A 6,719-nucleotide genomic window follows, 5' to 3' on the forward strand; every position below is an offset into this window, starting at 1 on the left:
TGTAGGAAATCCATGATTGCATTAATTTTAACCTCAACATAGTTTGAGGCGGTATCTGATGTAAATTGATGTATTCCTGATGTAAATTGTCTGCCTAAAGCTGGTGTTGTTTTCATGAGGCTGGGGGGACCAACAGGCAACAGTATTTTTCTTGCAGAATTAAAGGTGGGCATGTAGACAGAATTAAACACACACACCCCTCACCACTGCTGTAATTGCATTCAGAGCCTCCATTCCAGATGTATTTAAATAAAAACGAAAGACTGAGATGAGCAGTTATGTGTCTTGTGTGTAACAGGTAGTTTGGCTTTTGTTATAGATTGCCTTGCCAGTCATATTAAGGTACTATGGAAATATGAAGATTAAACAGAGTCTGCTCATGGTATAGTGCCATCAAACCTTTATGGCTTGGAACCAATATACCAGAACGACCATTCGCCCCATCCCCATATGACACAGACATATGTGAGATAAGCATCAATACCTTCTCTATATGTCTCTGCTTTCTGAGGTGAGGTGAATGATATCCAGAGAAAGGGCTTTCTCAGTGGTGGCACCCTGCATATCCAACATCTAGCACAGGATGATTTGGATGGCACTCTCTCTTTTACATTTATGTGGTTGTTGTTTTTTAAACCACTCAAATATTTCTCTTGGTTTTCTGTGATGGTGTCCAAGTGACTTTTAATTTATTCTGAATTATGTTTCTCAAGCATTGGCCTTTATTAGATTTTAGGGCATTGTTACTCTAGAAGGGAAGGCGAAATAGAGACATTGATTCCTCCAGCCAATAGAAGACAACACAGCATGAAAAAAGTTCAGATTTATTGCATGGTGTAGTGTGAATAAAGAATTGATTCCTATTCAAAGAACTTGGCCCCTGATCAAAGGGTACCCAAAGCTTTTATAGCATTAGAAAAGTGTGTGTGTGTGTGTGTGTGTGTGTGTGTGTGTGTGTGTGTGTGTGTGTGTTTAATGCACTCATTTATCCTGCTGCTTTTATTATATTTGTTTTCACTTCCTTTGGCATAAATCATTTTTATTCTGAAGTTACCCACCCTGGGTGCTTCTCTTAAAACTGAAGTGTGGATTATACAAACTTAAATAAACAAACTATGACTCCCGCTTAATTTCCCCCCAGTTATAATTTGTGCTTTATCTGAATGTGAGCAGCAGGTATTCTTGCCTCCCTCTGATGCAGCAGCAAACACAATGGCAACCACACAAAGAAAGAAAGAGGAAGTTCTGAGGTGCAGCAAGGTAAACAACAGTGATACCCGACCAATAATACGAAAATTTGTGAGAGAGTGAAACAGATTATGCTTTTGCTAATTAACAGTAGGAATGAACATGAAATGAAGCATAAATGATTTTACTAGTCTTGTTAACTGAAAATCCTCATGGATTTCCTTAAAATTTCTCAAATTTCAGCACCAACTCCTGATGAAGCATCTTGAATGGATCCACGTGAAATATGAAGCCCAGTTTGGGTGCTCTGATCCTTCACACAATTAGAATCACATGAAGCACAGAGTGGACACGTCCTACCCCACTCCCATGCCCTGTTGCCATCCTTGTGCAGTCACCCTCCCTAAGTTGGAGGCAAAGGTCTGCAGCAGAGTAGCTGCTTTACTTCTGTAGGGTCCCTGTGTATTGTAGAACACTGGAAGATCAAGGTTCTAGATTGTACAAGGAGTCCACCATGAACAATGCAAGATCAGAGCTTCAGAAATTATCCCTCTGACTCATGGGGGAGTGATTGGGTTGGCATTGAGGGTGAAGCTAGTGTACTCATCCTCACTCCAGTTTGAACACCCAAAGTGAGCTTGTACCATCTGTATAAGTGAGATGCATCAATGGAGCTAGATGTTCAGAAAATGCTACACTAGGTCAGCCAGGAAGAAACCACCATACTCTGGGGCAGTGTATGTTCCTATAGCTGAAAAGAGGAAGGAAGATAATGTGGTGGTGTGTGTGTGTGTGTGGTCACTGGCACAGGAAGAGGAGTGTGATCCTGGTAGGGTGCCATCGTGGCTGCCCCCACCTACGCTGGGTGCCATGCCCCTGCAGGCGGCATGCCCCGCCCCCAGGACGCCCCAGAACATGCGCCCGCCCCCGCCTGCCAGAGCATGAAACTCCGCCACTGGGTGTGGTTCCTGGCAATGCGAGTGTGTTCCAGAAAGCCAGCTTGGAAAAAATGGTTTTGTAGCCTGAACTTTTAAACTACATGTAGTTACATTATGAGAATAAAACAATGTAGAACATAAACAACAGCAAGGCTTATTGCTGCTCTGCAAAAGAAAAAAGTTGCAAAAAAAAAATCCCACACCTGCTGATGCAGTTTTTGTAAGTTCTGTGAATGTCTCTGCCTTGCAAGATCCTGTTTGTATTATTCTAGTTCATACTAATATAAGTACTATATTGTAATTCTGGACCCAGATGAGCAAACCAGGAAAGCTGAATCCTAGTCCTGAGATGACCAGGAACTGATGCTACATACTAATTATATCAAGTTTAAATTACTGGCCTATACACAAAACCTGCAGGGAAGGGAGATGGCCGAGTTCACTAGCCAGTGTCATTGGAAAATGTTGAAAGGAAATATTGGCGCCTTAAATAATGTTGTTTGGACAGAGAGCTCATCCTTCAAAGTTCATCCTTGCCAATTGAAACACTCAACCTCACTTTAGTCAAGTGCTACAAGAGAAGATATGTTTTGTACACATATTGGATTTTTTTTCCTGGGGAAAAAATAAAAATAAAAAGGAAATATATCTTGATTTCTGCTTTCCAGGGGACAGTTAACATACAATCTTACAGTAACTGCAGCATCAGCTGGGATAGTTCTGATGCATATGGAAATGAATCATACCATCTTTTGTTAAGTACTGGAATTATCTGCTTAAGACACTATATTCATAATTTCACTTGCACATGATTCGTGAAATGATGGAGGACACTTTCAGCCCCATGATTACTGCTTCTTGCTCCAGGAAGATCAGCATTCAGTGCTGAAAATATACTGGGGCAATGGGGACTACAAGTGCTCTATGAAATGTTTGAAGGAGTTTTGCCGTACGATTTTTGCAGCCCATTGGAATCAGCACTCTGCTTGGGCTTTGCACATTGGAGGAATAAGCTCATTTCTCAGTGCTACCATTATATCAAGTATTATGGTTGATATTCTATGCGGTACCAAAACAATGATAAATAAGTCTCATGGTAAATATAACACCATGAAAAATAGGGCTGCACAGCTCATCAGTTATATCACTTTGCTACTTTTAAAGCTCAGTATGCTGCTATATAATGGGAAAGAAAACTACAGCAGCTGGTTTTTTTTAAGGTGGGGTAGGTGAATTTATTTTCAGTTTTAAAAATTCACATTGTATTGCAATAGAAACCCATGAGGATGATCAAATCAAATAAGCATTTTAACCACTTGAAAAGTTAGGTATTAATTCATCCTAGCAGATTTTTGTTTGATTTTATTTATCTAGTACTTACGCACCTGTTCATTCATTTTGATTGTTTAACTAGATATGTGAAGGAATATGGCAAATATCAATCACAGGGAGAAAAGACCAAGGCCATATTTATTTGACCAGGGCCAGTTCATCAGGTCTCCTGGGAGGGGGTAGCAAATATGATGCCCTCCAGATGTTGTGGACCACAACTCTCATAATTCCTGACCATTGCCCATGCTCCCTCGGACAGATGGGAGCTGTAGTCCACAGCAGCTGGAGAGCACCATGTTGGCTACCCGTGTCCTAAAGCAGTGTTTCCCAAACGTTTTTGGGCAACGGCACACCTGTTTACTGAAAAAAAATCTCGCGGCACACCACCATTAAAGCCCCGCCCCGTGACGTCAGCGCGCAGCGTCACGCCGGGAGGGACGCACAAAAGTGAAAGTTTTTTCCCTCCCCCTTGCCGGGGAACCTCCAAGCTTTGGGCAGGCAGGCAGGCAGAGCTGGGACGGGGGTTTCCAGGGGACACGGCAGCTCCTCGAAAGGCTTCTCTCAGCTGCGCTCAATCCTCCTCGGAGAGGATTTCCCCTCCGGTCCCATGCCTTCGTTTGGGGCATCGCTCCGGCTGCTCCCTCTCCCGCCGCGCAGGAGCGATGCCTCTCTCTGGCTCTCCCTCCGCGCAGGCTGAGGGAGGGAGGGAGGTGCGCGTGTGACCCGTCTCTGCTGGGAGACCAAACCCAGCGAGGCAGAGTCGCACGGAGGCGCCCAGGCAGCGCTGCCGGCTGCGAGGAGGAGCGCCAGGCAGCAGCAGGAGGCGCGGCCTCTCCTCGCCGCTGCCGCCCCGCCTCTCGCCGCCCGACTCGCCCGCCTCCCTCCAGGCATCTCGCGGCACACCAGCCGATGTCTCACGGCACACTCGTGTGCCGCGGAACACCGGTTGGGAAACACTGTCCTAAAGCATCTCAACAGGTCCCTTGTTTGCTTAAGTAAAGAACTATCAAATTCAGAGAAGTACAAATTTTGAAGGATAGCTGTGTTTCGGATAACTTACTATTTCAAAAAGTTTAAAATAGGAAGGATCTCATTAAAATTCACACCAAAATGAATTTATCCCCCATCCTTAGCAGCTGAAACCTCTGAAACCCTCTGAAACCTTGCCAATGAGGACTATGATGGGTTTCGCTTGCTCCGCCTAGGAGATTCCTATGAAATAGTAAGTTTTCTTTGGATTCAATGAATGTGTGTTTTACCTATTCATTCACTCCCTCCTCAGACATCTTGGGCTACCTTTCAAAGGACTGTAGGATTGCTTACCTATTATTAGGCCTCACCTTTCATCATCATATTAGCCTCCTGATTTATTATTTTTAAGGAGGGTGGACATATTTTATTTCTAGAAACAAAGCCAGTGAACAGTAATTGGTGTTTGAAATACTCAACCTGGTGCCTTCCAGATGTTTTGGGACTACAACTCCCATCAGCCCTAGCTGGCACAGCCAGTGGAAAGGATGATGCACGTTGTAGCCCAAAGCATGTGGAAGGTACCAGCTTGGGGACATCTGCTCCAGAATATCCTGAAAGAAAACAAGAGTGGCCCATTCATAATGAACAAACATAGCAAATCTTTCAAGTTGAAGAAATTTTTTTCATCATATGTTGATGTTTTAGAAATACTCTTTTTCCCCATTTTAATTAGTGCATGGAAGAAATCACATCAAGCCCACAAAGAAATGCCTCAAGCCCACAAAGAAAACATTTCCCCCCCTGCTCATGTCCAGGTATTTACATAGATCGCAGGATAATACTGTTTCAAAAAGCAACGTAATTTATTCACCTTTTAATCATTGTCTCTTGAATGATACAGAGAGAGACAAGAGGAACTTAATTGCAGCATGGACCATGGGAGAAAAGAGATGAAATGGAAAGGTCACTCAGATGTACGGACTCCACCAAGTGGAAGGTCAAAGTGGTACTAGGGGCTTGGCATCACCATTTTCCAGACCTATTTGGAGAGCAAAAAGACCGAGAAGAAAATTAGCAGGATGAGACTGATTTTGAGACATAAATGAATGGCATAAGGACTAGTGAATCTGCACAAGTTCCATGAACTTATTCATAAACAGTTGGAATGAAGCCATGGAAGCTTAAACAATCCCATCATTATAAATGTTAAAGAGGTTGCGTGGCATTTGTAATACAGCAGGTAAGAACATGGTAAAAAAAATGCAAGCATATACCTTTACCATATTCTTACGTGCTGTGTTTAGAAGTCCACACCATGACACGGTGGTTTCTAGTAATTTAGTATACCAGAATATGATGCTACTCCAACTGAGCTCTCACTCATTGTTCAGTCTCCCTGCAGACTGGATTTGGCCTGGCAACCATAAGAAGATTATGGTAAGCTGAACTCTGCACTTCTTCATGTTCCAGGGTTGTTGTTGCTTTTAAGAAGCCAAACTTTGTTTGCCCTGACCACATCTCTGCGTATCCTTGCATATGAATGAAGTATCTTACAGTGACATCTTGTCAACTCAATGCTTATTTATTTATTTACATATTAAGATCCCTAGATCACCACATCCCAGAGGCCTAGCATAAATAACTGAACTGTGCAAATACAGCAAGAGACAGTTTGCTGTCAGAAAGGCTAAGAATCTAACACTCATGTCAGTAGCTTCCAGAATGAGAACCATTTAGGCTGCAATCCTCTGCACACTTACCTGGAGGCAAATCCCACTGAATTTATTGTTCTTACTTCTGAGTAGATATGTATAGGATTTGCTAGGATTTGCTAGGACTCACAGCTGTCCATGGAGGCACAGGTCAAATCTGTGTCCAGGGCAGCTGTTTACCAGCTCCATCTGGTACGTAGGCTGAGACCCTATCTGCCTGTGGACTGTCTCGCCAGAGTGGTGCATGCTCTGGTTATCTCCCGCTTGGACTACTGCAATGCACTCTACGTGGGGCTACCTTTGAAGGTGACTCAGAAACTACAACTAATCCAGAATGCGGCAGCTAGACTGGTGACTGGGAGCGGCCGCCGAGACCATATAACACCGGTCTTGAAAGACCTGCATTGGCTCCCAGTACGTTTCCGAGCACAGTTCAAAGTGCTGGTGTTGACCTTTAAAGCCCTAAACGGCCTCGGTCCAGTATACCTGAAGGAGCGTCTCCACCCCCATCATTCTGCCCGGACACTGAGGTCCAGCGCCGAGGGCCTTCTGGCGGTTCCCTCATTGCGAGAAGCAA

At 43.9% G+C, this 6,719-nt stretch overlaps 1 long non-coding RNA gene across 1 annotated transcript; it reads left to right on the forward strand.

Moving 5' to 3' along the window:
- The first annotated feature begins 1,706 nt into the window (after positions 1-1,706).
- On the forward strand, positions 1,707-5,989 carry LOC308593294. The gene is made up of 2 exons (XR_014010897.1): positions 1,707-1,889; positions 5,332-5,989. It is a non-coding gene; the product is annotated as an uncharacterized lncRNA (long non-coding RNA).
- Positions 5,990-6,719: the final 730 nt, after the last annotated feature.

The sequence above is a fragment of the Podarcis bocagei genome, assembly GCF_964188305.1.
Source record: "Podarcis bocagei genome assembly, chromosome: 8".
Lineage (NCBI taxonomy): Eukaryota > Metazoa > Chordata > Lepidosauria > Squamata > Lacertidae > Podarcis > Podarcis bocagei.